The sequence below is a fragment of the Adiantum capillus-veneris genome, chromosome 3 (genome assembly GCF_014529385.1).
Source record: "Adiantum capillus-veneris isolate H3 chromosome 3, ASM1452938v2, whole genome shotgun sequence".
NCBI classification, from domain to species: Eukaryota; Viridiplantae; Streptophyta; class Polypodiopsida; order Polypodiales; family Pteridaceae; genus Adiantum; species Adiantum capillus-veneris.
In genome coordinates this window covers 3,956,753-3,973,655 of record NC_140933.1, presented here as the reverse complement: position 1 = coordinate 3,973,655, position 16,903 = coordinate 3,956,753, and the positions used below count along the sequence as shown (strand labels likewise).

The 16,903-nt window shown below is 42.5% G+C and overlaps 1 pseudogene; it reads right to left on the bottom strand.

Moving 5' to 3' along the window:
• Window positions 1–577: 577 nt before the first annotated feature.
• Window positions 578–8,020, bottom strand: LOC147460438 (aspartate aminotransferase, mitochondrial pseudogene; annotated as a pseudogene).
• Between the last annotated feature and the right edge of the window lie 8,883 nt (window positions 8,021–16,903).

Here is a 16,903-nt window from a genome sequence, read left to right as displayed (position 1 = left end):
CCAACCAGTGGACAGTCTACCCAGTGGACAGAGTGGACAATGTGCCTCTGCAGGTAGAAGACTTTACTTTTAACTTGGATTTTGTTGTGGTTCGTCTTCCCCAGGTTGAGGGCGGATTTCCTTTGCTCATTGGAAGACCATGGCTGTGACACACTTAAGCACTTCATGATTGGGGAAACAATGCAATGTGGATACATACTTCTGGCTCCTCAATGCGACCCATTCTCTTAGAAGGTGGTATGGATCCCGTGGTGCAGCAAGTTTCTTTGTCAATGGAAACCAAACCTGAACAAGAACAGCCTACTACACCTGAAGGGTCATATGATGAGTGGTTGGAGGCTACCAAATCTATGCCTTGTTATGGAGTCTCTATTCACTCTTGGCCTGAAGATACACCCTCTTCAAATGTTTCCACAGTCACTAAACCTAATGTGCCAGCTCAAGAGTTGAAGGTCACAGAAGATACTCCTGATGCGCTCTCGATGAAAGCCCTCTTGATGAAAGCCGTTGAATTTGGAAAGCCTATGAAAAAGTATATGAGTGGGAAGAAATCTCCCCTACAGGATTTCACCACCCCTCAAACATCAACCCCTGTGGTGTCTGCCTCTCGAACCAGAACAAAGATCTCCTCTGTGTCTAGGAAACTCCCTTCACAAAGCTCGTCCTGCAAGATGAATTCCAAGATCATGATATCTGTCTTGGTCATGATAGTTGGGTGTTTCTTATTTGCCCCTAGTCCCCCTCATCCCCTCACCCTCGCCCTACCCTCCCCCTCGCCCCTACCCTCCCTTGCCCACCCCCTCACCTTCCCCTCGCCCCTACCCACCCCCTCACCTTCCACTCGCCCCTACCCTCCCCCTCACCTTCCCCTCGCCCCTACCCACCCCCTCTCGCCCCTACCCTCCCCTCACATTCCCTCGCTCCTACCCACCCACCCCTCGCCACTAACAGAGATCCATGCACGGGTGGACTACGATACATCGGTCTGGCAATGTACTCTAACTGACTTTTGACTGTTGTAGCCTTTGCAACATCATCGCAAACAACACATAGACAACCAATCCTTTGCCCATACAGACCCATGCTCTTAGCAAATGACTGTGCACAGGCTAGTTGGTGACCATCCACTAGAAAAATCCTGATAGCTTGGTTGTCTCTCTGAATGTCTCCGCTGGCAAAGCCTTGGTAGGCCATGCTCTTTTTCCTTGCAAAGTTTAGAAAGTTCTTTCCACTGCTCTAGTTGGATTAGGAGCACATGCTTGCAATAATATTACAGAATTATTGGGAGCTTTCTTCAGAGCTTCCTTCAATCCTTCAAAGTCTAATCCTCGTGTGCTAGCTAAGTAATATCTGTAGGTATGTCGATTCACATTTGCATCTCTAAAGATATTGTGATGATTGGACCATGTTGGCACGGGTAAGTAAGCCTCTGACTCAGGTCGAAACCTTTTTATGAAGTCTACAAAGAGGCAGAGAGTACCTGTCCTAGAAAGTGCCTGAACTAATGCCACTTTCTTGTCTTTCAACCCTTGTGCATCCTCACCATATGCTAGGTCCACAAGCAGTTTTTCCCTCACCCCGCAATTCAGCCCACTAGCATGTGGCTATCGAGCATTCATCTGGTGGCCATCATGTTGCTGTGAGACAGCTTTTCGTTCTGCCATCATGATAGAGCTTAACCATATTTGCGATGTTACTACACCTTATGGTCATTCCCCTTTTTGAAAATAGAGTTGTGCAGAAAGTGTTGCAAGGTTCATCTGCAAGTATGGACCAGGTCATTTTCCTCTCACCATGGTTAGGGACGATAAAGATATCCTGGATCCAAAGTGAGCATATCTCTTTGCAGTGGAGCCTCATTCTGTTTTGCTAATTGGGATTCTTCGACTATGCAATCATACTAGGTTCTTGCATATTCAAAGGCTTAAAGCGTTTGCAAGCAATGCAGTGTTTTTAACTCCACTTTTGAGGTATGTAAGTTCATGGGCCTAACACCTGCTTTAAGAAAGATGTACGAATGCAGTACCTAGTGGTTTTCCTTCACAGTTTTTTTAGTATTCCTCTCACCAAGACGGTGAGCGGTCTTGTGGCGGGCAACCTGTAGAGCAGGGCTACAGTGTCACTTCACAGGACAGACAATTGGACAGTTGGTTACACTTGGTCTGTTTCACACTGGACGGTGGACCTCGTGGCCAGGTCGCCACATGGCTGACATTTTTGAGCCGTTGGTGGCTCTTTATGGTGATATATATGAGTAGTAGAGTTTGGTCAGGTTATCTTCACGTAGTCGTCTAGAGTGAGTCTATACACAGAGCACTTCTTCACCATCCCGGCACATCTGAGCCTCGACAACCCCCATTGTACCTGTGAGTCCTGGGCTGGAGCTGAGTGTGTTGCCATGCCAGAGTCTGTATCATTCTTTGATATAGTCGAGTCATATGTTCTGGTCTGCTGATGTGTCTTTGTGAGCTCTGTTGATGTCTATTGTTTCCTTTCTGTCCAGTCTGTTTGAGTGAGATTGTCAAGCACATTGCACTGAGGACCACCCACTGTAGAGAGCATGACACATTATCCGCGCTACAGCGATGGAAGAAAACATGAGGTAAATGGGAAGCACTTGATCTGGACATCACTGATATTGAGCAAGTTGAAGTGCATGTGTACAAGCAGGAGAAGTGTGGGACATGGCCGTCAATGCTTATTAGAATATGGAAAATCTAAGGGATTACTTGGCGCTTATGTTTGATCTCAAGATGGACTACTCATTTGTAATCAGTGGCAACCCTCTGCATAAGAGAAAGGAGAGGCTCTATCTTTGTAATATCATCCCCTTCCCTAGATGTATCCATATCAAGCAAGCAATTGCCATTGCTATGCAATACACTCATTTTAGCACGATATATTTTTGTCTAATTTTGTGATCTAGGAATGCCTAATTTTAAATCCTGAAAGCTTTAAGTGTCTTTTGAGTTGCGGAGGGAGGTGAAGTTACGGTGTTTCAAACTACGGTGTTCAAACGGCAATACTATGCATTATAGCCCAGACTTTTTGTGGAAGAGAACATTTAAATTTTAATCGCCGCCGAATCTTTGAGTTTTATAAAAGTGTCCTATTTTTAATTCTCTCCTTTATAAGTGACTTGAAAGGCCTATTTTAAAGTCACTTTCTTGTTTTTGAGCTTTCTCATATTCTCCACTACTAACTTGCTCTATCCATCTGTAAGCACATGCAATTGTCCCTTCCACTCTACCAGTAAGAATGGATGCTTCTAATCAATCCCTCGTCAATGCAACAAGTGATGTGCCAACATTACCTTCACATTGGTGATTTAAAATTTTTGTGTTTGCCCCTCATCACAATTGATCGTTTTGTAGACCTCAAAAGAAATGGACTTATTTTCACAAGGCTCAGGCACGAGATCTAAAGGGGAAGACAATTCATTGTGGAACTATCTCCCAAGATTCAATGCTAACATGGTCCCGGTCATCCACAATGACTACTCATATGATGCAGACACTGAACTTTTTAAGTGTGCAGGGAACTAAGTGCCATTCTCGTAAAAAATCCCATAGCCCAAAATGCATAGAAATGTATACTTATAAGTTGTAAGTAGGGACGCCGAACTCAACAAGAGCGTTGGATCTTTACTAGGATATTGTGGCCTAAGTCTTGGGCAAGGTATCACAAATGCCAAAGTGATTGCATCCTACACTGGTAACTAGCCATCTATAAAAAGCCTAAATATTGAGTCATTCAACGAGCTCGTGAAGAGACTACCTTAGCCCTTTCTACAAGCTCTTCACATGTAATCACTTATTATGTAATTATGCTTTGTTCAATTGCTTATTGTGAGTTTGATTGCTATTCTAGTATGGTCTTTATCATCGCTAAATTGTTTTAAGTGTGTAGTAATTGAGTTACAAGTGTGTACCAATTAGGTTTTTGTGTGTTAAGTCGCGTGGTATAATTGTCTTAAATTAGCATCACAAAGGGGTGTGTAATTTGCTTGTGTGCTCCAACAAATGTGTGTATGCGTGTGGACATGGTTTTGAGAGGAGAAACTAGTGCCAAAGAGGGATTATTCTACGACGTTAAAATATCTCCTTAAAGAGACATTGTGTGGGTATAAGGTCTTTAAAGACCATATCAAAGAAAAACAAAACAAAGTGAAACTGGCTATGGAACATCACCATGAAGTGGAGTTGAACGCGAGGATGCAAGGGAGAGACGAGTCGTCGACGAGCTAAAAACGCCATGCTAAGGAGTGCAAGCATGCAAAGTAGGCATGCATGAGAGGGGTTAGAGATGAGGGGGTCTCCAGACAACGAATGGGGGTTTTGTTCATAATCAAACAAGGAGCCGCCACCCTTTGACGAGAGAGGGCCGTGCATCAAAGGAGGGAGAGCAGGAGGCGAGATGGCATGAGAGGAGTTGTTGTGAGAGAGGGTCATGAATAAGGAGAACAGAGAGTGTGAGTTTTAGAGAGAGAGAGAGAGAGATAGAGGATCTCCATGAGCTAGCCTCAGCACAAGGTCCCCTCCAACCTCCGCTCGGCTAAATCTGTAGTTGGTCAGCCGTGGCTTAGTCTTGAGCACATGGAGAAGAAATCGTGAGGATCAATGAAGAAGAGGGAGACGCATGTAACATTCAAGGTGGAAGCTACATTGAGTGGACACCAAGTAGTGTGTCGGCTCATCGTGGAGGTCAAGCCCTAGCTCTTCTCGGACTCCGTCCAGCAAAAAAGTGCAATCCACGTCGGCTCACTCCCCTTTCTTTGACGTGGCTGGCCGGTGTTGCGGAACCTATGTGCTCATTACCAAACAAAGAGAGTGTGAGGTTCTCCTGTGGAGAATCGAGAAAAAAGAGAGAGAGAGAGAGAGAGAGAGAGAGAGTTTCTCTCGTTGAAGAGGAGGGAGAGAGCAAGATGAGAGATTCTACTACTGTTGCAAAGCGTGAAGAGAGGGTATTCAAAGAGAGATAACCTCCTTGGCTATTTGTGAGGGAGTTTGGGGTGAGGAGGGCAACCCCCATGCAAAGGTTGAAGGAGGAAACAAAAGATAAGTTTCTTTTTGTTGGTTGCAAGTCATCTGAAGAAAAAAAAAAAAGAGAAGAAGTTTTTCATTCAATTTAAACCCACTAAGGGGGAAATTCTATGCTCGAGCGAGGAGGAAGAAGGGAGAAAGGGGGGAGAGAGAGAGAGAGAGAGAGAGAGAGATGTGAAGAGATAAGATATCGGCTTTGATTAAGGGTTAGTAGAAAAGTATTGTGCTGCCCTATATGGTGTAAGCCAAGAAATTGCTTGGGCCATCGCCATCATTGAAAAGCCCTTGAAACCTATGAAGACACGAAGATGGCTCAACAAAATTTCTTGAAGGCAAAGATACGTTTTGTTACATCTATTGTAAAGAAATTTCAATAGTCATAGATACACAATAATTTCACACCATATGTCAAGTTCCTTTTCTTTCTCTCTCTTTTGAAATATGACAAGATTCAATCTCTGGTTTCTCTCTGTTTAATTGAATGGAGTAATCATTTTCTTTGTTGATATTTAATGATAAGATATGATACTGAGACTGAATGTACATTCTTTGGCAATGGATTTTAGCAGCATTTAAAACACTTTTAGGGCCATGGAAGTTTGGGCTTGGGAGTCTGCATATCCTTGGTATTTGCGAGTCTTACCAGAGCCCGAGCGAGATTTCTCGAGCGAACTAAAACCTGAGCAAGAGAGGCCGATCAACTTGTGAGTGAAGCGGCCAACTACAAAAAGTGAGTGCATGAAAGAAGACTACATGTCTTGAACTCTAGTGGCACAACTGGCTTTGGGTGAGAGTTCTGACGCTTTGGAATGGTGGGGTAACTGGGGTTGGATCCCTACAATCCAAAATAGAGGGGAGAGGAATTGCACGTGGAAAAGGGGCTTCCTACTACCTCTTGCACCCTCCAAGAAACACGGCATAGGCCATAGGACGAGGAGGGAAAGAGGAGAGCGATGGGGAAGCTGTACAAAGCACATGACAGTGGCAGGGTTAATGTGGGTCTCTGGAATCTGTTGGTGCTCTAGCGTGCTTTTGGGTTGTATTTTACGGCATCACCTCGTACACCAAGGACCACACGCCGATGTGCAGTTCACTATGAACAACGCTAGGGATTTTTTTTTCAAAAGTTGACAATATTGCTCACGGGTCCAATGTTTTTTAATCGTTAGATTTCAAACTTGCCTTTAAGAAAATTTAAAAAAATTACAAGAAGGATATGCGGTCCAATAGCAGTCATTGTGTCAAGCTAAAAACCCCTTTCTCAAAGGAGTGGTGGAACGCTCCCATCAAAAAGGGTAACTTTTCCTACTTTAAGTGTAGCTACAAATATAGGGCCCATGGAAAATAGCTATAGAGAAAAAAATTAGTATTAGAACGCAAGGGTAATTCCACACTAACAAAAACAAAACGGTTTTGAAAATTTTTCTTATAAAAAAGAGCTCTTCATTCTCTTAGTTTTTCTATTTTGTTCAACATCATAACATTCTCCGGGATTGACACATAGCTAGGTTTCGTATGTGCGCAAGATTGCTGCCTCTACTAATAGGGCGAGTAATTCACAAGAACACATCATTCCTCCCACTATTATTAAAACATTGTGAAGTATGGCAACATCATGTGCTTCTATTCTCTTGTCTTTGCTCAACTAGCTAGGTGTGAAATTCAAGGCAGAGGGAATATTATCCTTTGTAGCCCCCACACACCAATCAATGCACCTGGCTAAGTTTGCAAACTGTAGGCAATCCAATAGAATCTAAAGATGTAGAATTTTTTTGGAGAAATTAAGGAAAAAGGACCATTTTTTGCAAAGGAAAATTTTCAAAATCTTTCTAATATCCATTAGAGAACGCGATATGGTCTGGATGTAGTGTGGATGTTCCTGTAGGAAAGGACATATCAAATTGTGTAGTTGATCCATTAGGAGAACCTATTGATGGAAAATGTGGGGTAGTTTTAGCTCATATGCGGTCAAAAGAGGCATACATGGCTAGAGTGTTAGTCTCTCACCTATCTATGTGTGACTGCGAAGCTTTCACAATCTCTGGATGGTGCTATCTAAGTGCGTCTATCTTCAAATGCACCAGTTGATATTGTGAAATGTGGTGAATAAAATGGAGTCACTTTGCATATCTCCTTTGTTTCATGCTAGAGCTCGAGTTGGAGGAAGATGCATCTATACTATGTAATCTAAACTTCTTATGTTTTTCTCACTTTCGAAGGTCTTGGCTGATAATAAAAAGGGTCCAATGTTTACTGCCTTTTTGCATATACACCGTGAATACACACGGTAATTGGCCTCGACATCATTGTCACCATCATCGCACCTGTTTGTGGGAACCAAAGTAACGCAAACTTCATCAACCCTAGATATCATTCCAAAACCACAATAGTGCTATCACCCACTGTCGAGTTCTTCAAAGCTCACTATGTTGAGATTGTGTTATCACGATCATTGTGGGAATGAGTGGATGAGCATACATCGAGGCAAGTCATCGACCTGCTACTGTGCTGCTTTCAGTGTCATGTTGGACTCTCTCTCTCTCTCTCTCTCTCTCTCTCTCTCTCTCTCTCTCTCTACCATTAGTCACCCCTTTTGAGAAGTTTCTACTCACATGTACACATTGGCATCCATTGTATATAATAAAGTGGTCATTGGTCTCTTTCATTAGTCACCCCTTTTGAGAAGTTTCTACTCATATGTACACATTGGCATCCATTTTATATAAGAAAGTGGTCATTGGTCTTAAAAGAGAGAGAGAGAGAGAGAGAGAGAGAGAGAGAGAGAGAGAGAGAGAGAGAGAGAGAGAGAGAGAAGCTTGATCAACTCTAACAAGAAGCCTTGCAGTCGCTAAAGCAAACACAGGAGCAGGCCAGCACTTTGGATGCAGCAAATCCACCTCCTCCTTCTCCTCCTCCATCTCCGTCTCCGCACCCACCATCCTTAGCACCTCCTCCCCAGCTGCCGCCTCAATTTCCATACCCAGGCCCGCACCCCTACTGTTACCCGTGCTCATACCCTACATAGCCACACCCGCTTTTGCCTCCTCCGAAGGCCTGCACACAAGAAGTTGGCACTGCAGCCGAGAGTTTTTGCACTAACCGCACACGCTAGCCTGACATATGCATGTTGACTTCTGAGCCTCATTGGTGCCCTCCACGTACACACACACTCACACAACAAACACACACACATGCAGTTGCATCTGCAATCGAACATCAATGGAGTAGCTCCATTTACTAAGCAAAGTCTACGTAAAGGACGTACGGGACTAGTTGGGGAGTTTTTTTTTCCACACACAGAGATCACGCGTCACGACTGGGACAGGAGACGCGTCACGAAGGGGGACTGTTTCCAGGGTTCTGTGATACCGACGGTTGCGACTGCTGGCCAGCTTAGACTCCGTAACTGCCAGGATCGATGGGCGCTCCGTCAAGTTGGTGCGGTTCTCTCTCTCTCTCTCTCTCTCTCTCTCTCTCTCTCTCTCTCTCTCTCTCTCTCTCTCTCTCTCTCTCTCTCTCTCTCTCTCTCTCTCTCTCTCTCTCTCTCTCTCTCTCTCTCTCTCTCTCTCTCTCTCTCTCTCTCTCTCTCTCTCTCTCTCTCTAGCACCGCGCGCCGGCGCGCGCCCTTACAGGGACTTCAAGTCTTGAGGTCACTTAGGATAGTTTCCTACGAAGTTAGAACTTAGGCCTGCTGGGTCCTGTGGGTACCTCATCTAATGCCTGTTGTTTATAGGGAAGGTTGTGTTAGGAAGGCTCTGGTTCAGGTTCGCGGGCTGCAGATTGAGCTAAGACCCCACGCAAGCGACGACCTTTCTCTGCGTCCAGGCGATGCTTGCTCACATATCAACTCCTTTTCAGCTGCTGGCCAGCTTAGACTACGTAACTGGCAGGATCGATGGGTGCTCCATGGTTCTCTCTCTCTCTCTCTCTCTCTCTCTCTCTCTCTCTCTCTCTCTCTCTCTCTCTCTCTCTCTCTCTCTCTCTCTCTCTCTCTCTCTCTCTCTCTCTCTCTCTCTCTCTCTAGCACCGCGCGCCGGCGCGCACCCTTACAGGGACTTCAAGTCTTGAGGTCTCTTATGATAGTTTCCTACGAAGTTAAAACTTAGGCATGCTGGTCCTGTGGGTACCTCATCTAATGCATGTTGTTTAGCACGGAAGGTTGTGTTAGGAAGGCTCTGGTTCAGCTACCCAGGCTGCAGATTGAGCTAAGACCCCACGCAAGCAACGACCTTTCTCTGCCTCCAGGCGATGCTAGCTCACATATCAACTCCTTTTTAATCATTGAGGAGTGGATCGCGGCTTTGGATTGAGATCAATTGGATAACCTTTTAGAAGTTGGAGGCAGGTGTGTTTGGATCACGATCGCTGACCCTAATCTACTCCAGCCTGCCAAAACACACCCGCTTTGTTCTACAAGCTCCCTAAATCCGGCCAGCTAGCAAAGAAGGCCTACATGGATCATGATCCGTTGATGGAACCTTAAGCTCAAGGGGCAAAAAAGTTAAGTGTGTAGACCAAGGCCCTGTTCAGATGAACTGGTTCCCTCCCTCCCTCCCTCTCTCTCTCTCTCTCTCTCTTCCCCCAAAGGCTCCATTAGAGACATTCATGTCTTACATAGCACCGAAGAAAATTGGTGGTTTGGCCTAAGTCTGAAGTATTCTTGACGAGTACAACCTCTTCAAAAGGGATGATGATGACACGTCAAGGGATGCCAACCTTCTTGAACATTTCCTCGGTTTCAATGGCCTACAACTTCTTAAGGATGGATTTGTGGATGTCTTGAGCATTGAGGACTAAGCCATCAAGGCTTACCTCCTCCTTGTCGTTAGTGTAAGTAGAAGACACAAGGGGAGGGGTCTTGTCTGTACGGTGCTTGATGAGAATTTGGCACTTGGGCGCTAGAAACTCCACGGCTGATGCAGACCTCACATCGAAGGTGTCGAACTCGATCTTCACCTTGCTTAGATGCTTCAACATCTCTCTCTCTCTCTCTCTCTCTCTCTCTCTCTCTCTCTCTCTCTCTCTCTCTCTCTCTCTCTCTCTCTCTCTCTCTCTCTCTCTCTCTCTCTCTCTCTCTTAGCGTACGACGTTGGCGTGCACCTTTTGAAGGTTTTCACACCAAATTACACTACATTTCTCCAAAATTTGTAGGTTTTCTTACCCTTAAATCTAAAATTTAGAGGTAGATCTCAAAATTTTAGGTGGGATCACACTTAACCTAGGTTTTCTTACCCTCAAATCTAAAATTTAGAGGTAAATCTCAAAATTTTAGGTGGGATCACACTTAACCTAGGTTTTTCTGAGCATTAACTATAAATGAATCATCTTATGTCCTGTGCAAACCAAAGCTCTCTCACAAATCTTGCCCACCTCGAGGTACTCTTTTCCTTTTACACGGACCAAGTGCTCCACAAAACTAAGGAGACAAAATTCACAGTCGAGACATTTTATTGGGTCAAAGTAATTTCAATTAAAATCGTGTTGATGGATTGGACATAATTTATTTATTTATTTTAAAATAAAATATTTTAGCATCTTCAAAATTAAAAATCTCACATTTTAAAAATTGGTTTATATTTTTATACATTTTAGTGTCTATAAAATTTAGGAACAGTAAAGCATTTTAGTGTTTTAGATGATTTAGAACCCCAATAACCCATCTTGAGCGAGCCTGCAGTCAAAAATGATTAGGGACATAACCATTTATGTGCCAGAGCATGACCACAAGCTTATTTATATGAATCTGTTGTGGCAGACATGGCAATGGTCATGCTTCCGAGTGTTAAGCGTAATTTCTACCTTAAAGGGGCAAAGACGAGCAATGCCCGTGGTATGCAAGTCCTTGCCTAGATATTATTAAAGCAATGATCTGTTGCCTTGGATGCTAGAAATTTGGTCAGTCTCACCCATTCATCGATGGCAAAAATGGGTTTACAAAGTCGATGACAGAAATGGGTTTGCAAAGTCAATGTAACATGACGTGTTTTGGGATTCTGCAAAATCAAATAAGCAGATGTGTGCAATTAATTAATGATGGCTTACATGATATTAAGCACCGGGTTGTCACACCATGTTTTTGGGGTTTCAAAAAATACATCGCATCCGGTTTGAACCCCATGGGGGTTGTGGAGGATTATGTTTGATTTTGCATTTACTTCGCTACACTGTCCTCTATAGAGTAACTATTGAGGTCTTGATCTTTGCTTTTTTATTTTATACACTCGCTCGGTTACTTGTTCGCTCGGAAGTACTCGCTCGAGGATTGGGATTCCTCGGTATTTGCTAGGTTGTTCTTGGTTTGGGTTTTCTTCATGGCCCAGGCCTAGAAAAATATCTATCAATCATCGCACAATGCACCCATGCCCACCAATCTCAATAGAGTCTCTCTCTCTCTCTCTCTCTCTCTCTCTCTCTCTCTCTCTCTCTCTCTCTCTCTCTCTCTCTCTCTCTCTCTCTCTCTCTAGCCTCTCACATGGCTTGCATCCCCCCATCATCCATCCCCCCATCATCCATCCCCCCTTCCTTCTTTGCCACTCCCCGATATAGCGACCAGACTCCCCCACCAATCAAGGGTGGTATCCCCTCATAATACCCTTGCCTCTTCAAGTTTTAGAGGAAACATGATCACGTAAGTGAACACTTCAAAAAAATAACTCGCCTGGCTATATGTCCACACACGGAGAGGATGTGGCCTATAGAAAGCAACACCCTCGGGTAAGATCATCACTCTGCATCTCCCACTTAACAAGGAAATCTTGCATCACCATTTGATGATGCTTTTACAAATTTTCTTCAAGCACTTCAATTCTTTGAGCCAGGTCCTCTCACTTCATGGGACCAAAGCATGATACATTCGGGCAACATCTTTGTCTTTAAAGTTGACTCTGTCTTTCTTGCAATAAAACCCTATCAAAACAACTCTTCAAGGGTAATAAAGTGAGATCATTGTCAAACATCATATAAAATAATTCATTTTTTGTGTCAAAAAAAAACTATTTTTAGAACTAGTGTTAATTTTCAAATTTGGATAGAAGATATTCTTATGTAAAAGCTGTTCTGTAAGTTTTGAGACTTTGAACATAGGTAATAGATACATTTTCTCTAGGTGACCTCTCGGAGACAGCATGGTTGATCCACATATCAAGGGAAAATGCATGTGAAATGAGTGAGCAATAGGAAGGCAAAGAAGCATTTCGATGTAAACCTTTCTCAATAAACTCTTAGTCTATGATAGGTATCTACTACAAAAGGGGAGAGTGCATGTACCTACAGACCCTGACATTCGGTGTCATATATAAAGAAGATTTATGCACTAGTACCACCATACCTTCAAATGCCACGATAACATCACAATATGCAAGGCTAAGTCTTGGAATGCAAGAATTTCAGGGAGCGGGGGGGGGGGTCCAGATTCAAAAGACCCATATTTATCTATATGCTTCTTTCCTTGCATGGAATCACTTCTCAATCGTGAAATTCTTCTCTCCTTGCTCCATTTCTATATTTCTTTGCTCCTATTAACACGTATAGATTGACCATACTTGGGTGGTTAAATATTCTCTAGGTGTTTCATATTTGAACTTCGCAAGTATTCTTACCACAAAAGGAGTTTAATACATATCAGCTCAAGTGAAAATACTATAAAAAGCTAGTAGCCGGCACATTCATGGGCCCATGCCACAACTTGAAAACCAGGAAAGTAGCAAAAGAGACAAGAGTAGCAAACCAGCTTTGCAATGGGTCAATAGAGCTTAAAAAATTGCTTTTAGGAAATGATGGACTCCTAATTGTTGCTCTCTCTCGTGTATGAGAAGTGAAACACTAGATTTTCCAATACCATAGCATAAGCTTGCGGGCATCATTTGGGTCACCATCCTACTGAGGTTGAAACTTTTAGAATGGATCGTTGAGACCCTAGTCAATTGTAATAATCATACTCCATTAGATATCGAGCTTTTAAGATTATGATTACTTTTATCAACTAGTAATTGGACATTTTTCAATGTGAATACAAAAAATGTAGGCCACTTTATATAGTCGTATATAGGCCACTTTTACTGAGGTTTGAAGTCATTTAAGTTTTTGAAACGGCCAATATGGTGCACAGAATATGAGGACTTCTTATAGAGCACATAATATGAGGACTTCTTATAGTGCACTCTTATATTAGTAAATCAATATAGTGCATAGAATGTGAGGACTTCTTACTGCCCATGATGGCAGATGTTGTACAATCAAGCATTGAGGATTCTAATGGGTTGTGACTCAAAATCGAGTGTGTTGCAACTATCCAGATGATAGTGGCAAATAATATTTTTAGACATACAAGTTGGCACTAGATTCAACATTTCAGGGTACCAACATTTCACAAGTATGTTTACAACCTAATGTGGTACCTTTTAGCATGATGGGACTTAATTCAATTCTTGCCTTCACAAAATACTCTACATATGGCCTTTAATCTAGTTTCAGTAGTCAAATAGGTTAATGAACTACCAAAGAGGTTTGATGTGAATATTCTTTTTGAGTTTCCACCATCTACTAATGATGGGCCAAAGTGTAAGGGCATGGAGACAAAACACAATGACCACCTTTGGAGTGAGGATGTCACAACACACATTGCAGGATTTAAGGGAATATTAAGGCAAAGATAGTGTGTTGGCCACATGTTATGTAACAATGTTCTCTGCTTCTATCTCAAACGACTGGTACTAGGAATGACTGTCATTGGAAAGGTCGAGTAATTAAATTACTTGAGGTTGGACAATTGGCTAAAGGATCCCTAAAATATCTCTACTGTAAATGCCCTCCATCTTATGTGGCCTTATGTAGGTGGAAGATGTGCTTGCGTCTACCACAAGATACCCCTTCCAAACCCATTACAAGGTGTGCTATTCACTTGGGTTATCATTTACACAGGGTTGGGGAAGGGTCTTCAAAACAAGAGTTGGATGGTATGAAATAAATACTACAACATGTGCTCCATCAAACTATAAGTTCTAGACCAAAGGCTTTGCAAAAGAAGCTAGTAGAAGATGTTTTTTTGGAGACAGTTGTATCTACAAAAAATAATGTTCAAATTACACATGCAAAGCTTGGCAAATTGTTTCAGAAGCTTCAACCATTAATGCATATTGACTTTTTGGTTTCATAGATCTTAGATTGTTACAACTTGGTGAATACTACTAATAATGCTTTGTCTGTTATTGTAGTAGGATTGCAAAGTGGAAAAGGGATGACAAAAAGAGTACTAGTACATCACAACTTGGACTTGAAAGTGTTCAAAATCTAAAATCAAAAGCAAGTTTATACATGGCATTGTTTTTCCAAGTCAGCTATCGTCCACAACTTATGCAATATGTCATGTGTTCAAGATGAGTACAAAAGAACCTGGTTCTGGAGTTGATCTTTGCAACAAAATGCGACCCTCAAGAGAGTTGGGAAACTATTGGGTTTTCTTTGACCATGTGAAGAGGATAAGAGATTTGCACACCATGGCCTGCCATGTGTATAATCCTTACATGCGGTGCAAATTTCCACATCTTTTACTATGTACACACCATTGACCTAGTACCTTGAAAGGAATTTTGACTTTGACGTGGAGATTTTTTGTTATTCATGGAAATATACTAACAAGCCTTTGAGAAGTAAACTCACATGTACTACCATCATAATGAAGAACTTAATTATAGTGTCATTATTGAGCAATTCATGTGTAAAAGAGAGTCAAAAATTCATTATGGACTTGGAACAATTCAACTCTATGAGTCAAAGTTCAACGTGCAACTTTAATAGAGAACGAATGTGATGAAAATTGTGAAGAATTGGAATTTTCATCATGTCACACAAGATAGCTAATAAAAGGCCAAAATACGAATGAGTTGTTGAAGAAAACACAAAAATTTAAAGGTGAGCATCAATAGACTTGTGCAAGTTCACCACTGTAATGGAGCATATAGTGTAAGTTGATGAAGACAAAAAGCAAAGAAGAGTTGCTAGATAGGATATCCACACCCCCAACCCTCCCCTTTTTGAAGAGAGCGGTCTTATCATAAGATGAGGAAGCTAGTGACATATCCATGCCAAGGTTCGGTGGACAGGGAAATAAGGGAAAAATAGAGTCCATCTAAATTCTTCTAGAAGAATTTCCATTTGTAAAATGCAAAATTATCCATCTTTCTATCACATACACACAACATTGGACATAGTATCCAAAGAAGAAGATTCTAGGCAAATATGGATATCAAATCATCACCATTAAGGTGGAGAAGAAAATAGGAGAGCAGGGCATAGCTCCCTTGCCATCCCAAGAGAGAGCCTCCAAGTACAAGTCATGAAATACTCCATAAGAGAACTCCCCCCCCCCCCTTAAAAAGTAATGGGTATGAAGTTGTGGAGAGGATGCATTGAGAATAAATACAATTGATGTAGAAGCCATACGCTTGGAATAGAAATCCTCTAAAACAACGTAAGAATCTCTTCACTAGGTGACCATGGCACAAGAAAACCCAAATTGTAAGAGCAAAAGGAATAATCCCAACAACAACAAACCATAAGATGATAATTTCCATAGAAACATGTCCATAAGATGTGGTTGAAAATCCAAAATGAAATCATACACTAGATATTATAGCAAAATCAAAGAGTGATAGGAGAGATAGTCCCTTGGAATGAAACAAAAAAAATCTAGGAACCTTGAGGGAGACATAGTGATGGAAGGCACATAGAGCCACATCATGATGAGAAGGGCCTAATCAAACATGTTCTACATCCTCTTGAGGGTGAAGCAACCCCTATAAAAGAGAATTTGAAAAGCCAAGAGAAATTGGACCGTAATGCCAAATAGAAGAGAAAATTTTGATAGGTGTACATGTGTCAAAGAGAAACGTTTAGTGTGAAACACCGCTCCAAAAAGCACAAATTTGGAAGTCAAAGTAAGGAGGTTTTTAGAGGAAAGTACATCATCAATAAGGCAATGGTCAACAAGGATATTGTCAGGACGAGGGTCCTAGGGGCTATGTACCTAAGAGCAGGCATTATGGTTGCAGTGGTGGCAAGGGACCTATAAACAGCAAGGTGATTTTTTCACCTTTGCTTTAAGGACAAAAAAAATCTAAATGAAGGGAGGACTAGTATTGTCTTGCAGTGACTACAAGCGTAAGACATGCCTATGTGAAAAAGGATCCTTAATGAAAGGAGGTTAGGGAGCCCTATATAACGATTTTGATTGGGTGAGCATCTAGGCATTGCCACCCCTCAAGTGGGGTCTAGGAGCATGTATGCCGTGCATGGCACATCCCATGGACTTATTAATTCTAGTCCTCTCCCCACCTAGGAAAAGACTAGTTTTAGGATTCCTAGGGCTGTACGTAACCGAATTGGGGTCTGTAAAGCCCAACAAGTTTCTCTAGCCAAGATGCTTGTTTTGAGCTATCACATGCCATATTCCATGGCTTGGTTAAAAAAAGGTAACAAAAATAACAAAAAAATTAGGTTATAAATACCTAAAAAACTAGGTGAGCGGCCTCCTTCACAGGCACTCACCAACGCTTCTAGAGTGTTGAGGTCACATGCACCTACGCTCTCATCCTGTGCTAGAGGACGAGCACACATAGAGTGTCTCCTTTTATGCGGGCACTCATTATTCCTCTACCTTAGGCTCTAGGCCCTCAGCGGGAATCCAAGGTAGTACCACTCACGACCCACATATTGTGTCTAGTGACTCTTACTTTGACTACGGCGTCATGGAGGGTTACCCAATGCCTAATCCTAAAAGCTCAAGCCAAGAGGGTTACCCGATGCCTAATCCTGATAGCTCAAGCCAAAACATGCATGCCATGGACCCACGGCCCGTGCCAAGC